The sequence below is a fragment of the Choloepus didactylus genome, chromosome 3 (assembly GCF_015220235.1).
Source record: "Choloepus didactylus isolate mChoDid1 chromosome 3, mChoDid1.pri, whole genome shotgun sequence".
Taxonomy (NCBI): domain Eukaryota; kingdom Metazoa; phylum Chordata; class Mammalia; order Pilosa; family Megalonychidae; genus Choloepus; species Choloepus didactylus.
Window position 1 is genome coordinate 79,397,959 of NC_051309.1, and position 20,365 is coordinate 79,418,323.

The window sequence follows — 20,365 nt, forward strand, 5'->3', positions numbered from 1 at the left end:
TCCAAGCTGGGAGCCCCCTGCCCCTGCGGCCCGAACTGCAAAGCCTTGCAGTGCTAGAGAGCAGCATTCCCCAAGCAAGCAAACATAGCTCAGCTGCGCTCCAACTGGGGTTTTAATTAACAAGTGTGGACTGCTCAATACAAGATACAAATCCCGAAAAAGCAGACAGACAGAGGCTTTTGGTTACGACTGAACTTGGGAAGCCGGAGGACCTCTCTGGGAGGGAGGGGAAGCCCAGAGGACCAGGTGCTATCTCTGACTAATGGGTGAAAGTGAGGGGGTCTGCTGACTGACCCTGAAGGGGGGCTTTCTTTTCCTTTTTTGGATCAGTGGAGAAAAAGCCTCAGCCATTTTCAATTCCCAGTGCTCAAACCCAGACAAGGGTGGAGATAGCAAAGTCAGAGGCTATTCAAATGCTAATGACCTCTCCCTAGGGGTTGTATTTTCCCTAAGAGGTGGAGCCAAGCTATGCTACCCACCTTCCATTCAGAACCAGACCCCAGAACCTGGGGGAAAACAGCCACGGGCCACACCTCCATACACCAGTCTGGAGTGACAGGCTGACAGGTGCCACCTGCTGGGCAGACAGACACAGTAACTTGAGGCCTCACAGGGTGTATCAGTCTTCTAAGACACCCTCAGGGAGCCGTGATACTATTGCCTCCTTCTAGACCTGAGCCTGTTCTGGTCTGGGAAAACCTGATTGGGGTAACCAAGTAAATCAGATGCCTAGACAAAGAAAACTACAACTTGCACTAAGAAAAACAAAGTTATGGCCCAGTCAAAGGAACAAACTTACACTTCAACTGAGATACAGGAATTTAAACAACTAATACTAAATCAATTCAAAAAGTTTAGGGAAGATGAAGTGTATAATGAAAACACTGGGCATGCATAAGGTAGAAATTGAAAGTCCAAAAAAGCAACTGGCACAAGCTATGGAAATGAAAGGCACAGCAGAAGAGATGAAACATGCAATGGAGACATACAACAGAAGATCTCAAGAGGCAGAAGAAAACACTCAGGAACTGGAGAACACGGCACTTGAAAGCCTATACACAAAAGAACAGATAGGGAAAAGAATGGAAAAATATGAGCAATGTCTCTGGGAACTTAAGGACAAAATGAAATGTGGGACTGTACATGTCATGGGTGTCCCAGAGGGAGAAGAGAAGAGAAGGGAAAAGGGGCAGAAGCAATAATAGAGGAAATAATCAATGAAAACTTCCCATCTCTTATGAAAGACATAAAATTACAGATCCAAGAGGTGCAATGTACCCCAAACAGAATAGATCTGAATAGGCCTATGCCAAGACACTTAATAAATCAGATTATCAAATGTCAAAGATAAAAGAATCCTGAAAACAGCAAGAGAAAAGCAATGCATCACATACAAAGGAAGCTTGATAAAACTGTGTGTGGATTTCTCAACAGAAACCGTGGAGGCAAGAAGGTAGTGGGATGATATATTTAAGATACTGAAAGAGAAAAACCACCAACAAAGAATCCTATATCCAGTAAAACTGTCCATAAAATATGAAAGAGAGCTTAAAATATTCTCTGACAAGGAGACAATGACAGAGTGTGGGAAAAAGGTACCTGCTCTACAGGAAATACAAAAGGGAGAACTATAGACAGAAAGGAAAAGACAGGAGTGAGAGGTTTGAAACACAATTTTGGGAGACAGTAGCACAGCAATGTAAGTACACTGAACAAAGGTTACTGTGAGTATGGTTGAAAGAGGAAGGTTAGGAGCATGTGGGACACCAGAAGGAAAGAGGAAAGATAAAGACTGGGACCATATAACTCAGTGAAACCTAGGGTGCTCAATGATTGTGATAAAAGGTACAAATATGTTTTTACATGAGGGAGAACAAATGAATGTCAACATTGCAAGGTATTAAAAATGGGGTGGGATTGGGGGAAAAATACAATCAATGCAAACGAGAGACTATAGTTAACAGAAATAATATATTATGTTTCCTTTAATATAACATAGGCAATATACCAAAGCTAAATGCACAAGGCGGGGGATAGGGCAAGGGTATGGGACTCTTGGCATTGGTGATGTTGTCTAACTACTCTACTTTGGGTCAATGCTACCTTTCCTTTTGTTGCTTCCTAGCTGTCATGTTTTGTTTTGTTTTGTTTTGTTTTCTCTCTTTCTTTTCTTCTTTTTCTCTTGTCTCTCTACCTTCTTTGACTCTTCCTCCTCCTTTGTGGAAGAAATGGAGATGTCCTTATATAGATAGTAGCGATGGTGGAGAATACATAAATACATACTATACAGGGAACCATCAATTGTTTACTTAGGATGGAATATATGGTGTGTAAATAAAACCATCTTAAAAAAATGGGTTGGTGAAGAAAACCTGAGGGCACTATACTCAGTGAAATAATACAGATACATAAGGACAAATATTCCAGGGTCTCACTGATATGAACTAATTATAATATGTAAACTCACAGACATGAAATGTAACTTATCAGAATATAGAATGAGGCTAAAGAATGGGGAGTGGTTGATTATGAGCAGAATGTTCAACTAGGGTAAACTTAAAGGTTTGGAAATGGACAGAGGTTATGATAGCACATTGTGAGAATAACTAACAGTGCTGAATGGTGGGTGAATGTGGTGGAGAGGGGAAGCTCAGAGTCACACATGTCACCAGAAGGAAAGCTGGAGGTTAAAAGATGGGAATGTATAAAACAGTGAATCTTGTGGTGGACAATGTCTGTGATTAACTGTACAAATATTAGAAATCTCTCTCATAAACTAGAATAAATGTATAACACTATAACTAGAAGTTAATAATAGAGTGGCATATAGGAAAAAATATACCTATTGCAAACTATATACTACAATTGGTAGTATTTTAACATTCTTTCATCAACAGTAACAAATGTACTATACCAATACTCTGAATCAGTAACAGAGGGGGGGTGGTTAGGGGTATAGGAGAATTTGAGTTTCCTTGTTTTATGTGTCTTTATTTCTTTTCTGGGGTAATGAAAATGTTCTAAAAATTGAAAGAAAAATAATTATGGTGATGGATGCACAGCTGTATGAATGTACCATGGGCAATTGATTGTACACTTTGGATCTTTGGATAATTGTATGGTATGTGAACAATCTCAATAAAAAGAATTTTTAAAAAAATCTGGTGAATACTATGTAGTATGTACACAGCACAATCCTAGGAAAGAAGGGAGTCTGACTAACTTACCACACATGTAGGAGACATTTCACTCGCCTTCCCAATTCTGGTCCCATGTAGCCACATAAAAATTGCAGGGGTTAGTGGGGACATTTGTGTCTGTTAAGTCTTATTCCTCCTTAGACATAGGCATAAACTATGGCCTGGAAAGGTAAGCATATTATTTAGTATCTGCCTTGCCACATGTGTAATTTTAGTACAGAAAAATGTATAAATTGGGTAGTTTATGCAAAGAATTTTTTCCCTAGAGAGTAGCCATGCTTTACCTAAAATAGTGCAGAGAAATTTTTCCAAGGAAAATTGAGAAGCACTTCTGTATTTTTTATTCAGATAAGACTGAGCAGATGTCCAGCTCTATTAAAATAATTCTTCTATTTCTCATCTTGAGCTCTGCCTTCCTTTGGCATTTAATTTGGCACAGGATTTTTGCAACATTTATTATTTGCTAAGTTATTATACAGAAAAGAATGGCGCCCAGGATGCTATTTCACTCCAAATTTTTGTAAGGCAGAATAGTGACAAAGGTGAATATCAGAGAAAACATAGATAAATAGCACTGAGAACCTGATGAGTTGGCCAGTAGTGTGGACCAAAGGATACACGTGGCCTCAAAGCTTGGGGTAGAAAAAGGCAGGGAGGAGGAAAGCAGGTGGTTGCCAGGGCACCAGCCTATTGCCTAGTGCTGTGACTCAGAAAAGTCAGGCCTTACTAAATAAATGGGCCATGTGTCCTAGTAGTTGACCCATTTCCTTTCCGGATCCATGGTGTTGTTTATTTAAATGTATTTAACAAGAAGTGAGAATGTTTTCATATCATGTCCTGGAGGCAATTGCCTAAGGAGAAGTCATGAGGACAGTTGTTAAAAAAGAACATTGAGCATATAATAAGAGGTGTATTTATTTATTTATCATTATTTTATTGAGTTAAATAGACAATAAATACATGACTAAGGATATGTGAGAATGAATCAGTAACATTTATGCCTGGGTGGCTCAGTCACAATTTTATTGTTTCTAGATTAGATTGTAGTAATTACTTGTACTTTCTGCTTGAATAGCAAATGAGCTGGATCCTGTTCAAACTAATGCCCAAATATAGCCCCATCCAGTAAACCTTGAAAAGCATAATGCTAGAATATGAATATGCTTTTCAGCCTTTGAATAAAGGAGCAAATCACTCTGCTACAGGCTGAACAGCTGTCAAATATGCCAGAGAAGACATACAGGTATAGAAAAATTAGTGAAAACCTGACAATCAGCCAATGGCTGCTTTCAGGAGGCAGCCTGTTGCAAGGTGATCTGAACTCAAGATGGGTTGATTTGTGTTCAGATGGAAGCTGAAAAACCTGCAAAAAGTAATTTCTCTTTTGATATTAAGCAGGGCTTTCTGTTTTATTTAAAGATAAAATTGTATTTCAGTGTCCCCTAAAAGTGGTCTGGTTCTATCAGATAGCAATACCATTGCAGAAGTAAAATCTGATTCTACTCTGAAATATGTAAGAATAATTCTCTCTTTGGCATGTGATTATTTTTGTATTTATAATAAATAGATAGATCAATTTTGTATTTGGGTTCAAGGCAAAAATCAGATCCGGTGACGTGTGTGCATGCCATCCAGAATAAAGAGAGGCTCAGAGAAAGCTGAAGTCTGTGTGGGAGTAGCACCAAAGACACAGTAATGGGTCAGAGCCCACTACAGAAAATCCTCCACTCAGTTTGAGGACTGACTGTAAAATAGAACACCTGGAACCTTTCCACTTGACCTTTTCCTTTCATTTACTACTAGTGATTCCAAGACAGTCTCCTTTTCTCTATCCTTCTTCCTTCATTGCATACAAGATAAATGTTTGTTGACTGAATCAAGGATTGAAAGAGCTCTGGGGTAGAATATTAGAAAAATATGGGAAATGAAATTGAAGAAAATAAAAACCATCAAACAATCGGAGGCAGAGTCATCATTCTGATGTGATTTCTTCCAGATTTCCTCAATTAAACATACACAAAATAGACTGTACCACACATGCCCAAGGTATATTTTTAAAAATTAAAAACATTATAAAGGCTTTTATTTATGATCAAATATTAACCAAAAGCATGTTTTCATGTTAAGACTGTTCCATTCTTTGATTTACCTTACCATTTATTCACCTTTCTGTTATACATTTAACAGCTCATTCACCTTACTGGTAAACATCTCAATTGTTTAAATGTTATGAAATATCTTACATGTAAATATTTATCTTAAATTCAGATTATTAACTTAAGATAGATTTCTCTAAATTAAAATATCTTAGCTGATTACATTGATAAAAATTGTTATATGCTTGTTCTAATTTATGTTTGTGATTTGTGGATTTATGTCTTGGTCCAATTTTCTGTTGGAATAATAATAATGATTTCTTATTGATTTATAAAAGTTCTTTGTATATAAAGTACTTGTTAATGATTTTTCATATTTGTACATATTTTCTCAGTTGTTCACTTACCTTTTAATTGTATAGCAGTTTGACAGAGATTTAATTTTACTTTAGTCAGATGGAGCAATTTTTTCCCTTATTATTTCCTCCATTGATTTTATCTTATAAATAACTTCCCCTACTTAAAATTCCAGTTGCATTTTCTTCTTTCTATCTTTTCATGTTAGTGTACACTATAAGGTGAAAAAAAATCTCAATTAATTTGCAAGTAATTTACCATTTTTCCTGACACTGTTTTAAAAATACTTCAATCATAATATTAAGCAAAAGAAGGCAGGAACAAAATAATACATTCAGTGTTAAACCAGTTATAAACAGTTCAAAAGCAGACATAACTAAAATATGGTGTTAGAAGGCAGGAGAGTAGCTAATTTTGGGGAAGAAGGCAGAGGTAGAGGTTGGGAAGGATACAAGAAGGGCTTCTCCAGTACTATTTCTTGGCCTACATGTTTTAATTTATGATAATTCCTCAAGTGCACTTTACCAAATGTACATACCTCAATAAAATATTTTAATGGTAATTCATACAGTCATTCATATTTTGTTTGAAGAGAATACTTTATAATTAGTGTTACAAATTATTTATCAATCTTACAGTGGTTAGCATAAGTTACAGAAAATTTGCCCATTCCTTTGAACTATGATTTTGTACCAGTTTGAAATTACTTCAATTATCATAATTTATAATAACTTTATAACTGGACACTTCTTGTCAGTACTAATGTTAAAATTTTTCTTTGCTTCCTTACCTGTTTATTCATCCAGATGAACTTTAGAATTATTTTTCCAGAATATAGAAATAACACCATGGGAATTTTTAAAGGAAACTTTTAATATCATAGATTAGTTTTACTTCAAGCTTTATATAAATAAAATTTTACAATATGTATTATTTTGTCTGCCTTCTTTTGCTCAACACTTTATGGTGCAATTTCTCCACATGTTTTACATAGCAGGAGTCTGTTCATTTTCATCGCTGCGTAGCACTCCTTTGCATGATTATATTCAATTTATTTATCTATTTCACTATTGAAGGAAGTGTAGATTGTTTGTACTTTGGGGCTATTATAAATGATGCTGCTTTGAATTTGCTATTAACATATGTATACATTTCTTTAACTGTGTAATCTTAATAGTTTAATTACTGAGTCATAGCTTATGCTTCTGTTGAAAATCAAAACACTGTCAGTTTTCCAAAGTGGCTGAACTCTTTTTACACACCTACCAGAAAATGTATAATTTCAGTTGCTTCACATCCTAATTGATACTTGGCATTATAAATATTTTGCTTTTTATTCATTCTGGGGGTTTTAGAGGGCTATGGAATTGTGATTTTAGTTTCCATTTCTCTGATTTAATGATGTTGAACACTTTTAACTTGAATCTATCCATCTGTAAAAAAATGTTATTTGTTATTACTTGTAAAATGTATTTTATTATAGAAGACAATTTAATTTACAAATCATTATATATTCTATACTTTAAGGTGTCATAAAAGAATACATAGATATTAGAATTATCAATTGCAAAATTTAACTTTACATTAAGAAAATGAATGTGAAAACTTATTTTTGGTCTGTGATTCTGCATTTGGTGCAAAATAAAATTCCTCACATCCACAGTTCAAACATGTAAGAAAAAACACATTCTAGTTTAAATTATACAATTTTTGGAGAAATTTTTACTCAACTAACTGAATAGTCTTTGGGAAGAAAAAAGATAATTTATCATTACTTTGGATCTTCTGCAACTGTTCAGTTGACTGGCATTTTTGATTGATCATTAGAAGATTTCTGACCCTGATCTACTTTGCACAGTTTCTCAATGTGCTGATTATCTTTTACTTTCAGAGATGATGTCAGAACAGATTTTCAAAGTAAAAGGCAAGGCTCCACTCATTGCTAAGGTAATGATATTTACCAAGGGAATTTTGCATTTTTCTCGGAAGTTGGAAGAAATTTATGACACCCGTGCTGGTTAGAAATTGTTATGTACCCCAGAAAATGCCATGTACTTTTTTTTTTAATTTAATTTTATTGAGATTGCTCACACACCATACAATTATCCAAAGATCCGAAGGGCACAATCAATTTCCCAGGGTACCATCACACAGCTGTGCATCCATCACCACAATTATATTTGTTTTCAATTTTTAGAACATTTTCATTACTCCGGAAAAGAAAGATAAAAAAAGAAAACTAAAATCCTCCCATACCCCTAACCACACCCCCTCTCCATTATTGATTCACAGTTTTGGTATAGCACATTTGTTACTAGTGATGAAAGAACGTTAAAGTACTACTAACTGTAGTACATAGTTTGTAATAGGTATTTTTTTCCCTATATACCTCTCTATTATTAACTTCTAGTTACAGTGTCATACATTTGTTCTAGTTGATGAAAGAGAGATTCACTGTTTTATACATTCCCATCACATATGTGTGTGTGTGTATATATATATATATAGAGAGAGAGAGAGACAGAGAGAGAGAGAGCGCGATTGTTCACATACCATACAATTATCCAAAGATCCAAAGTGTACAATCAATTGCCCATGATACCATCATACAGCTGTGCATCCATCACCACAATTAATTTTTTTTTCAATTTTTAGAACATTTTCATTACTTCACAAAAGAAATAAAGACAAAAAAAGGAGACTCAAATTCTCCCTTACCCCTAACCACCCCTACCCCCCCTCCATTATTGATTCATAGTTTTGGTATAGTACATTTGTTATTGTTGATGAAAGAATGTTAAAATACTACTAACTGTAGTGTATAATTTGCAATAGGTATATATTTTTTTCCTATATGCCTCTCTATTATTAACTTCTAGTTATAGTGACATACATTTGTTCTACTTTGTGAGAGAGATTACTAATATTTGTATAGTTAATCACAGACATTCTCCAACACAAGATTCACTGTTTTATACATTCCCATCTTTTAACCTCCAACTTTCCTTCTGGTGACATACATAACTCTGAGCTTACCCTTTCCACCACCTTCACACACCATTCAGCACTGTTAGTTATTCTCACAATAACATGCCACCATCACCTCTGTCCATTTCCAAACATTTAAGTTCAACCTAGTTAAACATTATGCTCATAATAAGCAACCGCTCCCCATTCTTTAACCTTGTTCTATATCCTGGTAACTTACATTTCATATCTATAAGTTTACATATTATAATTAGTTCATATTAGTGAGACCATACAATATTTGTCCTTATGTGTCTGACTAATTTCATCCATGTGGGGCCCTCAAGGTTTCTTCATCAATCATTTTTTTCAAAGACAGTTTTGTTCACCCACCATACTTTCCATCCTAAGTAAACAATCAATGGTTCCTGTATAGTCATATATTTATGTATTCACCACCATCACCACTATCTATATAAGGATATCTCCATTTCTTCCACAAAGAAGGAAGAAGAGTAAAAGAAAGTAGAAAGACAAAAGGAAAAGAAAAAGGAAGAAAGAACATGACACCTAAAAAGCAACAGAAGGAAAGATAGAGTTAACCTAAAGAAGAATAAAAGTCAGACAACATCACCAATGCCAAGAGTCCCATACCACTCCTTTATGTTCCCCTCTTATAGGCATTTAGCTTTGGTATATTGCCTTTGTTACATTAAAGGAAGCATAACACAATTTTTCTGTTAACTATAATCTCTAGTTTGCATTGGTTATATTTTTTCCCCAATATCACCCTATTTTTAACATCTTGCAAGGTTGACATTCATTTGTTCTCCCTCATGTAAAAACATATTTGTACATTTTATTGCAATTGTTGAGCATTCTAGGTTTCACTGAGTTATACAGTCCCAGTCTTTATCTTTCCTCTTTCCTTCTGGTGTCCCATGTGCTCCTAATCTTCCTCTTTCAACCATACTCACAGTCATCTTTGTTCAGTGTGCTTACTTTGCTATGCTACTATCACCCAAAACTGTGTTTCAAATCTCTCACTCCTGTATTTTCCTATCTGTCTGTAGTGCTCCCTTTAGTATTTCCTGTAGTGCAGGTACCTTGTTCACAAACTCTGTCATTGTCTGTTTGTCAGAGAATATTTCAAACTCTCCCCCATATCTGAAGGACAGTTTTGCTGGATATAGGATTCTTGGCTGGCAGTTTTCTCTTTCGGTATCTTAAATATATCACACCACTTCCTTCTTGCCTCCATGGTTTCTACTGAGAAATCTGCACATAGTCTTATCAAGCTTCCTTTGTATGTGATGGATTGCTTTTCTCATGCTGCTTTCAGGATTCTCTCTTTGTCTTTCACGTTTGATAATCTGATTACTAGGTGTCTTGGTGTAGGTCTATTCAGATCTATTCTGTTTGGGGTATGCTGGGCTTCTTGGATCTGTAATTTTATGTCTTTGATAAGAGATGGGAAATTTTCATTGATTATTTCCTCTATTATTGCTTCTGCCTCTTTTCCCTTCTCTTTTCCTTCTGGGATACCGTGCCAGTTTGAATGTATTATGTCCCCCAAAACACCATTATCTTGTGTGGGCAGATTTATTAGTGCTGATTAGATTGTAGTTCTTTGATTGAATGTTTCCATGGAGATGCAACCCACCGAACTATAGGTTATAACTCTGATTAGATAATTTCTATGGAGGCGTGGCCCTGCTCATTCAGTGTGGGCCTTGATTAGTTTTCTTGGGCACTATATAAGCTCAGACAGAAGGAGCGAGCTTGCTACAGGGAAGAGGGACACGTTGAAGAATGCACAGGAGCTGAGAGAGGAGCTGCAGGTGAGAGACAGTTTGAAGATGGCTGTTGAAAGCAGACTCTTGCTCCAGAGAGGCTATGAGAGGACAAACACCCCAAGAGCAACTGAGAGTGACATGTTTGAGGAGGAGCTGCAGCCTAGAGAGGACAGTCCTGGGAGAAAGCCATTTTGAAACCAGAACTTGGAGCAGATGCCAGCCATGTTCCCTCCCAGTTAACAGAGGTTTTCAGGGTGCCATTGGCCATTCTCCAGTGAAGGTACCCAATTGTTGATGCATTACGTTGGACACTTTATGGCCTTAAGACTGTAACTATGTAAACAAATCCATATCTGGTGTTTTGCAATTTGGCAGCATTGGCAAACCGGAACAGATACCCATGACATGATATTTGTGCATTTCATGTTGTCATTCAATTCCCTGAGATGTTGCTCATATTTTTCCATTCTTTTCCCTATCTGTTCTTTTGTGTGTAGGATTTTAGATGTCTTGTTCTCCAGTTCCTGAATGTTTTCTTCTCCTCTTGAGATATGCTGTTGTATGTCTCCATTGTGTTTTTCATCTCTTTTGTTGTGCCTTTCATTTCCATAGATTCTGCCAGTTGTTTTTCCAAACATTCGATTTCTACCTTATGTTCGCCCAGCATTTTCTTTACAGCCCTCATCTCTTTTGTTATATCTTCCCTGAACTCATTGATTTGGTTTTTGGTTTGATTTAGCATATCCCTTTGAAAGTCTTTAATAGATTGTTTCATTAAAGTGAAACAATATGTCAACTTATCTTGATTGAGGTGTAAGTTTGTTCCTTTAACTGGGCCATATCTTTGTTTCCTAGTACAGATTGTAGTTTTCTGTTGTCTAGGCCTCTAGTTTCCTTCGTTGCCCCAGTCAGATTTTCCCAGACCAGAAGGGATTCAGGTCTCAGAATGGGGTCATATTCAGGGTGTATCTTAGAGGAATGACAGACTTTCCTGTGAAGTCTCTAGTTGCTGTGCTTTTCCTAACCTGCCCAGCAGGTGGCACCTGTTAGCCTGTTGCTCCCAGCTGGTGTAAGGAGATGTGGCCACTTCAGTTTCTATTTTGGCTGTTTTCCCCCAGGCTCTGGGGTCTGGTTCTGAAGGGGAAGCTGGGGCCCCACCTCCTTACTCTTAGGGAAGATACACCCCCTAGGAATTTATCATCTGCATTTGAATAGTCTCTCTGGCTCTGTTATCTCCACCCTTGTCTGGGACAGAACACTGCAAATTGAAAATGGCTGAGGCTTTCTCCTCTGTGCCCCTCAGGTTGAGAGAGAGAAAAAGGGACAGAAAGCCCCCTTTTAGAGCTAGTACATGGCCCCACAGTTTCACTCATCAGCCAAAGGCAACATCTGGTCTTCTGGGCTCCCTCTCCTGGGACAAATGAGCCTTCTGGTACTTTAAGGTCAGTGATCACTAAAAGCCTCTGTCTGCTTGTTGGGGGCTTGTAGCTTGTATTCAGCAGTCTGCATTTGTTAATTAAAACCCCAGTTGGAGCTTGGTTGAGCTATATTCGCTTGCTGGGAGAGTGCTCTCTCTACCACAGTGACGTTTTGCAGCTAAGCCTGCTGTGGGGGGAGGGGACTCCTGGCACATTTCCACAGTTTTTACTTACAGATTTTGTGCTGAGATCTCAGGCATTCCTCCCAATCCAGGTTGGTGTATGATGTGTGGACAGTCATGGTTGTACCCCAGCGGTTATTCCAAATTATTTACTAGTTGTTCCTGGTTGTTCATTAGTCGTTCCAGGGGACTAACTAAATTCCACTCCTCTCTATGACACCATCTTGCCCCCACTACCTGCCATGTTCTTTTAATCCATTCCAGTGGGTGCAGACCTATTGTGGGTGGGGCCTTTTGATTAGGTTGTTTCAACTGAGATGTGATCCACCCAATTCAAGGTGGGTCCTAATCCTTTACTGGAGTCCTTTATCGGGATAAAAGACAGAAAAAGCCCAGAGAGCTGAGAGAGACACAAACCCAGAGAAGTTTGGAGAAAGCTGACAGAGAAAAGCCCCTGCAGAGCTAAGAGAGGACCCAGAGAAGCTCAGAGAGGAGGCCACTGGCACCAAGAGATGAGAGCAATGTAATCCAGGATGGAAGAGCAGCAGACACTGGCCATGTGCCTTGCCATCTGACAAAGGAACCCCAGATGCCAGCAGTCTTTCTTCAGAGAAGGTATCATCCTGTTGAGACCTTAATTGGGACATTTTCATGGCCTTAGAACTGTAAATTTGTAAACTAATAAAGCCCCACTGTAAAAAAGAACCCATTTCTGGTACATTGCATTCCAGCTGCTTTAGCAAACTGAAACAATGCCTCAGTGCAGAATGACAGTATGGTATGAGGAGGCTAAGTGAGAGAATGATAAAATGCTCACAACTAAATTCTCCACTTCATTACCCATCTTGTAAATGGATGATGAATACCCAAGAAGAGTAAGTACAGGCCAAGATATTTTGGTCACATAGATACAGAGCTAAATATTGTTTTGTATGTTTTCAAAGAGTATATGAACACTGAATGACATGTATTTGAAATCTGTGCCTATATACTTAGTTTTAGTTCATTAACTTTAAACGCTGTATAGTACTCCATTATATAACTGCTGCCCTTTATCCATTTCCCACTGAAAGACACACAGCATGTGTCCAGTTTTTCACACTTAAAAAATATATGCAAAGAATGTTCTTGTATATGTTTTGCACACATGAGCAAGAATTTCTGCAGGGGATAGATTTACCTAAAGAATTTCTAAGGCATAGGTTATTTTAAATCCTCACCTTCTCTAGATATTGCTAAATTGCTCTCCCAATTGGTTGGACTAATTCGTCTTCTCACCAGCATTGTATGAATATGCATTTCTCTGAACTTCTATGGACACTTGGTATCATACCTTTATTTTTGCCTATCTGATAAATGTGAAATATTATCTCATTGTTTTAATTAGTATTTCCCTAATTACTAACTAGGTTAAGGCTCTTTAAAAGTTTATTGGCTATTTGAGTTTTCTCTTAGGTTAACTGATTTTGTTTCCTATATGGGCTTTCTCAGTATATTCTGGATTTATATGGATTGCAAATATCTTCTTCCACTTTTTCTTTTATCTTTTCATTTCTTTAAAATTTTTGAGGCAAGGAAATTTTAAATATAATTGTACTCAAATTTAACAATAGTTTTCTATAACTTTTTCTTTTTTATTAGAGAAGTTTTACATTTCTAGAAAAAGCAAGCAGTTAATTCAGAGTTCCCAAATACCACCTCCCACCCCCCACAGTTTTCCCCATTATTAACACTTTGCGTTAGTGTGGTACCTTAGTCACAATTGATAAAGCAATATTATTATATTTATACTATTAACTATAGTCTATAGTTTTCATTGGAGCTCGCTGTTTGTGTTGTACAGTCCTATCATTTTGTTTTTAAGTTTTTATTATAGTGACATATATCATCCTAAAATTTCCCCTTTTAATCACATTCAGATATATAATTCAGTTGTGTTAGTTTTATTCACAATATTGGCCTACCATCACTACCATCCATTACCAAATCTTCCATCACATCAATTAAACATCAACTCTCCATTGCTTACAGCTCACCTGGCCCGTGGTAACCTGGTAGCCTGTGCTCTAACTTCTGACTCTACAAATTTCCTTCTTCTGTTTACTTCCTATCAGTGAGATTGTACGATATTTGTCCTTTTGTGTCTGGCTTATTTCACTCAACATGATATCTCCAAGGTTCATACATGTTATCACATGTATCAGAACCTCATTCTTTCATATGGCTGAATATTATTCATATGTATGTCACATTTTGTTTATCCATTTATCTGTTGATGGACACTTGAGTTGTTTCCACCTTTTGGCAATTGCGACTAATGCTGCTATGAATATCAATGAACAAATATCTGTTTACATTCCTGATTTCTATTCATTTGGATATATACCTAGAAGTGTGATTGCTGGGTCATATGACAATTCTATGTTTAACTTTCTGAGGAACTGCCACACTGTCTTCCACAGCAGTTGCACCATTTTACATCATCAACAACAATGAACGAGTTTCCTCGTTCAGTCTTTCACACTGCCACCCAAAGGATTGGCACCAAAATACATACAATTTTGTATGTACATAGGGATTACTCTGTTCCTTCCAGAACAGGGCCAGGAACTCACAATGGGACCACAGGCTTGCTTCCCACCATGCTGCAGAGGGCTTTAGGGAGGGACCAGAAAGGGTTCCGCAAGCTGCTTCCACCATTTTTTAAAACTGCATTTTCTTGATTTGGCACTCACCCAGCTGCTACAATCCATTAATTACTTTCTGGAGTTCTGGGGAAGATGTCCCATGTCAGTTTTTGCTATTTGTTCAAATATTCTGTGGGCAATAGCACCCTGAGGCATCTTATGCTTCCATCTTGGATGACTCAAAGACAGTTTTCTGTATTTTTTTCAAGAAATCCTTTCCTACAATTTTGTGAATGCTTTCAAAAAAATTTTAAAGATTTGCATTTTACATATAGGTTATTTTGTTAGCATGAAAATTATTTTTGTGAGTGGGCTGAGGTAAGAATCTAATTCTATTTTTCCATGTGGATAACATCATCTTCTTCCTAGTGATTTAGAATGTCACCTCTAACTTAGTTTATGTGTATATTTATATAAACACCACACTAAAACTACACCATCTCAATTACAATTTTACAGAAAGTATTGTTATCTATAAGGAATATCTACTACCTTGTTCTCATTTTTTATAAACTGGATGCACTTTTTTCTCAATAGAGAAAAATGAATTGAAACCTTAGAGGTTAAAAATTATTAAACTGGAGAACTCCTTTCTCTTATTGACTGTCTCTTTTACAAATGCCATTTTACTATGTGTTCTAGTTTGCTAATGCTGTCAGAATGTAAAACACCAGAGATGGATTGGCTTTTGTAAAGGGGGTTTATTTGGTTACACAGTTACAGTCTTAAGGCCATAAAGTGTCCATCAACAAAGGGTGCCTTTACTGGAGAAAGGCCATTGGTATCTGGAAAACCTCTGTTAGCTGGGAAGGCATGTGGCTGGCGTCTGCTTGCTCCTAGGTTGTGTTTCAAAATGGCGTTCTCCAAAATGTCTGCATCAGCTTCCAATGGCTGTCTTCAAAATGTCTGCCTCAGCTCCAGCTCCTCTCTCAGCTTCCATGCATTCTTCAAAGTGTTCCTCTTGGCTGTAGCAACCTCGCTCCTTCTGTCTGAGCTTATATAGTGCTACAGTAAACTATGCAAGGCCCATGGTGAAAGGGCAAGGCCATGCCTCCATGGAAATTATCAAATCAGAGTTATTATCTGCAGTTGGGTGGGTCACATCTCCATGGACACTGAACAATAGGTTCCAGCCCACACTAATATGTCTGCCCCCCAAGAATGCATTTAAGAATATGGCTTTTTCTGGGGGACATAATATACACAAACTGGCACACTATGCAACCATTTTCATGGAGATGAAGATAACCAACTATTCTTGTCCCATTTGGAGTCTCAAACTTTTGTACAGAGATTGTTGCTCAAATGAATTTTTCAAATAAAACATTGACAAAGTTGGACTAATGTAATTCTAGGTTTATGCTTAACATTAAAAGATCTCAAGAAACCTGTGCAAAACCAAAGTGAAGTCTTTGTTACTCAGGTGTGAAGTAGTATTGTCAATATTTTTACATAAACATTCCTTGAATTTTTTGTGAACCTCCAAGACATCTATCACCCTATTCATTTCCCACCTACTTTAACTCTTTCATCAGTACTTCCATTCCCAACCCTAGTAAATGGGTAAGCAAGAAAAAAAATTTTTTTTTTTTTTTCTCAGCAGTAGGAAAGAAAGGAAGGGGAGAAGAATTTGGTGTGGAAAAAGAGTCAAGTTACCCTCATATGACAAAAAGCATAGAATCAGTCTGATGAGTAGACAGTTCTTTTGAAGATGTACATTAGAAATAGGACAATAATCCTTATGAGAAGTGTTTTAAATATTATTTCTTTTTAATAGAATTACATGGCTTAGGAGGGTAAAAAAATAATTTTACAGATTAAATTAGATCAGAATTTTTATTTGCTGTTTACTAAAAGGCAAACTGAGAATAAACCTCAAAATCAGGAATTGGAAGAATATTTAATATTCTGTTAAAGCATTATCAAGCAGATATCTTTATAAAGGATAATGTGATTCATAGCAGAAACTTTTCAAATGAAAAGTCATTGATGAAATTATAAAGAGAGGTAAGACAGGAAGAATGATTTTCTAAGGAGTCTCTCTGGGGTGTATGTTCACCATTCCCATTCTGGTTCCAAAGTGAAAAAATAGGATTTGAGAAAAGGAGAATCTAGAAACTCTACCTAGAATGCTGACTAGTTTTCATTTTTGTACTAACAAGGTGACTCTAGGGCAATTTCCTTTTATCACATTAAATTTTAAATGTCCATAAAACCTAAGGAAAGAAGTCTATGATGGTAAAACAGCAGTCTGACCAGGAACTTCTGCATATACAAGTACTACAATATTCCAGTTTATTTCTACACCAACAACTATAATAGACAAAATTTTGCTAAATGTATAAATTAAACTACTTATTAATTTTGTTTTTGTTTTCATTCAAATTTTTTTTATCCAGTTCAAGGATCATATTGATGATTACTTAGATTTCAACTGAAATTAATTGAGTGTTTTGATATTTCAGTAACTATTTTAGGTGCTTTATAAATGGTACCTTATTTAGTCATCTTTACTGGGTAAAGTAGTTGTATACCCAATTTACAGAAGGGAAAAGTGAGGCTTAGAGTAGTATTTGAGTTGTCCAAGATCATACAGAAAGTAAGTGGGGAAGTCAGAATTAAATTCATTCATTCAACAAATATATATTGATAGACTATGTAATACATGACTTGATTCAATGGAAGACAAAAGACAACTTCCCTCTCCTTGTGTACGTTACGTTTCAGAATGGAAACAGCCAATACATAAGTAAATAAATACATAAGATTTAGGTTGCAGTTAGGGTTTTGAGAGAAATAGATTGAGTGTATTAACAGAAAATATTTAAGAGGCATTTAGTTTAGTTAGAGAGGTTGTTATGGATTGAATTGTGTCTCCCCAAAACATATGTTCAAGTCCTAACTGCTGGTCCTGTGAAAGTGATCCTTTGTGGAAACAGAATCTTCAAAGATGATTTTTGTTAAGATAAGACTAAACAACTTTGGGCTGGGTCCTGATCCAATGTGACAATATATCCCTTATAAGGAGAGGAAATTTGGACACAGTCAGTAGGATACTAATTTCGAGAAAGATGGCCAGGTGACAAAGGCAGAGATTGGGTAGACCATGTATTGCTAACAAGCCTCTGCCAAACCCTGCAGCCTTCAGGGGAGACATGACCCGGTTGACACCTTGATTTCAGACTTCTAGCCTCCAGAGCTGTGAAACAATAAATAGGTATTTATTTTATATTTTATATTTATATATATTTATATATATTACCATATCAAGACACCCAGTTTGTGATACTTTGTTATGGCAGACCTAGGCAAGGGAGACAGTGGTCATGTCCAAGATGACATTTCAAATGAGGCTTAATGGACAAAAAAGAGACAGCTCTGGGAAAAGACATAGGAAACACACTGTGGTTCATCCATGCAATGGATGAAACACACTGTGGTTCATCCATGCAATGGAGTATTATTCAGCAATAAAAAGAAATGCACTATCAAACCACAAAAAGTCATGGAGGAAACTTAAATGCATATTGCTAGGTGAAAAAAGCCAGTCTGAAGAAGCTACATCCTGCATGATTCCAACTATATGATATTCTGGAAAGGGCAAAACTACAGACAGAGTAAAAAGATCAGTTGTGGTCAGGGGTTCAGAGAGAGAGGGGGAGAGATGAATAGGTGGAACCCAGGACATTTTTAGGGCAGTAAAACTACTGGAACCATGGCATTATACATTTGTCAAAACCCACAGAACAGTACAACACAAAGAGTGAACCCTGTAATAAACTACAGACTTTAGTTACTAATAATATATCAATATTGGTTCATCAATTGTAACAAATGTACCACACTTTTGCAACATGATAAGAGAAACTGTGTGTTTATGTGTATGTGGTGTATATGGGAACTCTGTACTTCCTGCATAAGTTTTCTATAAACCAAAAACTGCTATAAAGAATAATCTATTAAACACACACACACACACACACACACACACACAAGGGAGTAGTTAAATGAACTGTAGCTCAGTCTCCAAAGCCTACTCTGGGGCACAAAATACTGTTCTTCCTGCACTAACTTTGTCCTTTCATGGCATAATTTCACCTTTCATATTCATTCCTTTGTTGGAATATACCTCTTCAAGTACTGTTTGTTTGTTTGTTTGTTTTTTAAACAAATAGCTATGAAGGGTGTGGTTGCTAAATACTTAGAAATGTGAGACTGTCATCCCAATGCTTTTACAGATTCAGCACCCATTCACTGTCATGTCCTCAAATACTAACAGGGTGGATACAGGTAAAATAAGGCTCTGTTCACACATGCGTAAAAGTAGACACATAGGTTTTTTATATGCACAGCATTGTCCGCCCAGTTATAAGACCTTCCTATCTTAGAGCAGTGTTTCTCAAACTTTAATGTACATAGGGGATTGCCTAGGAATCTCATTCAAATGCAGATTCTGATTCAGTAGATCTGGGATGAGCCTAGGATTCTGCAATTCTGACACCCTCTTTCTTGATGCTGAAGCTGCTAGCCAATAAACCACACGTTGAATAGGAATGCCCTAGATGACTGTAAACTACATGATTACGAAGCAATGGTAGGTGTGGTAAATTTTCAACTAAACGTATGAGAGACCCTTCCAATTGGCACACATGAACCGTAATCTACAATCTGGAGATTAACCTCACTTTCAGCAAGCCGTTTCTGCTGCTTAATCTGCTTAATGGGACCACCTCTTCTGTTCCTCAGTTTGTGAATAAGCCAAACCTTGCAACATCTTCAGGAAGATTCTAATCAGGATCAGGCTTTGGTTCCCTAGAAATTGAGATTTCTTCCTTTGAAATAGTGGCCTAATCACATTTCCTATTGTGGGAAAAAAATTATCTTTTTTGACATTTGACAGATAAGACCTTTTCTCAAGAACTCTCAGTGACATAAACATAATGTAATTGGATTAGTATCTAGTACTCTGTAAAAAAAAAAAAAAAAAATCAACCTACTAGTGATCATTGACTGTACTGACCTCCCAGAGAGTAAGTGTAGACAGTAAGTATAACTCCTAAGGTAAAAGAGGTATGTCAGTATAGACAGCAAAATTTGTTACAGCAAATAGAGTGAATTTTATCTAATTACTATATTGTATGTGCTAAGAAAGTTCAAGATTTAAAATAACCATTTCTAAATGGATGCAGTACACAAGAGATTGTAATTTCTCCTGAATGTTGTATTTGCTCTCACGTGCTTCAAACATGGAAGAAGAAATCCACATGATGCCAGCATCTGATATTGGAAATAATAAAGGAAAAAATTGACCAGTTAATGGTGAACACTGTTTCATGTTCTAAGTGAGCTATCAACCAAGCTCATCTTTAGAATAAATGACCTACAATCTCTAGAGTTAATTCTAACAAAGACAATTCAATCAAATTACATTTGAGTGAAGGTTGAGAACTAAAGCCTAGGCTACTGACAAATTAGAAAACCTGTAAGAAAATTACACAAGATATCTTAATAGTTTTCTTGCATGTAGTGCTAATTTTATTTGATGTTATTAAGAAAATAAAAATACATTTATGTCCAAATAGTGAATACATAATATATGTTTATAAAAATGTAATTAGTGGTGCTTAAGAGAAAGAAACAATTGAATTTATGAAGATCTGAG

At 36.5% G+C, this 20,365-nt stretch overlaps 1 long non-coding RNA gene across 3 annotated transcripts in view; it reads right to left on the reverse strand.

Moving 5' to 3' along the window:
• LOC119529521 overlaps positions 1 to 20,365 on the reverse strand; it is a 173,299-nt gene that overhangs the window by 96,482 nt on the left and 56,452 nt on the right. For all 3 annotated transcript variants that reach the window (XR_005215884.1, XR_005215883.1, XR_005215885.1), the window contains exons 4-5: positions 5,704 to 5,867; positions 3,228 to 3,361 (exon numbers count right to left, since the gene is read on the reverse strand). This is a non-coding gene — a long non-coding RNA (uncharacterized LOC119529521). The remainder of the gene's footprint in view (positions 1 to 3,227; positions 3,362 to 5,703; positions 5,868 to 20,365) is intronic.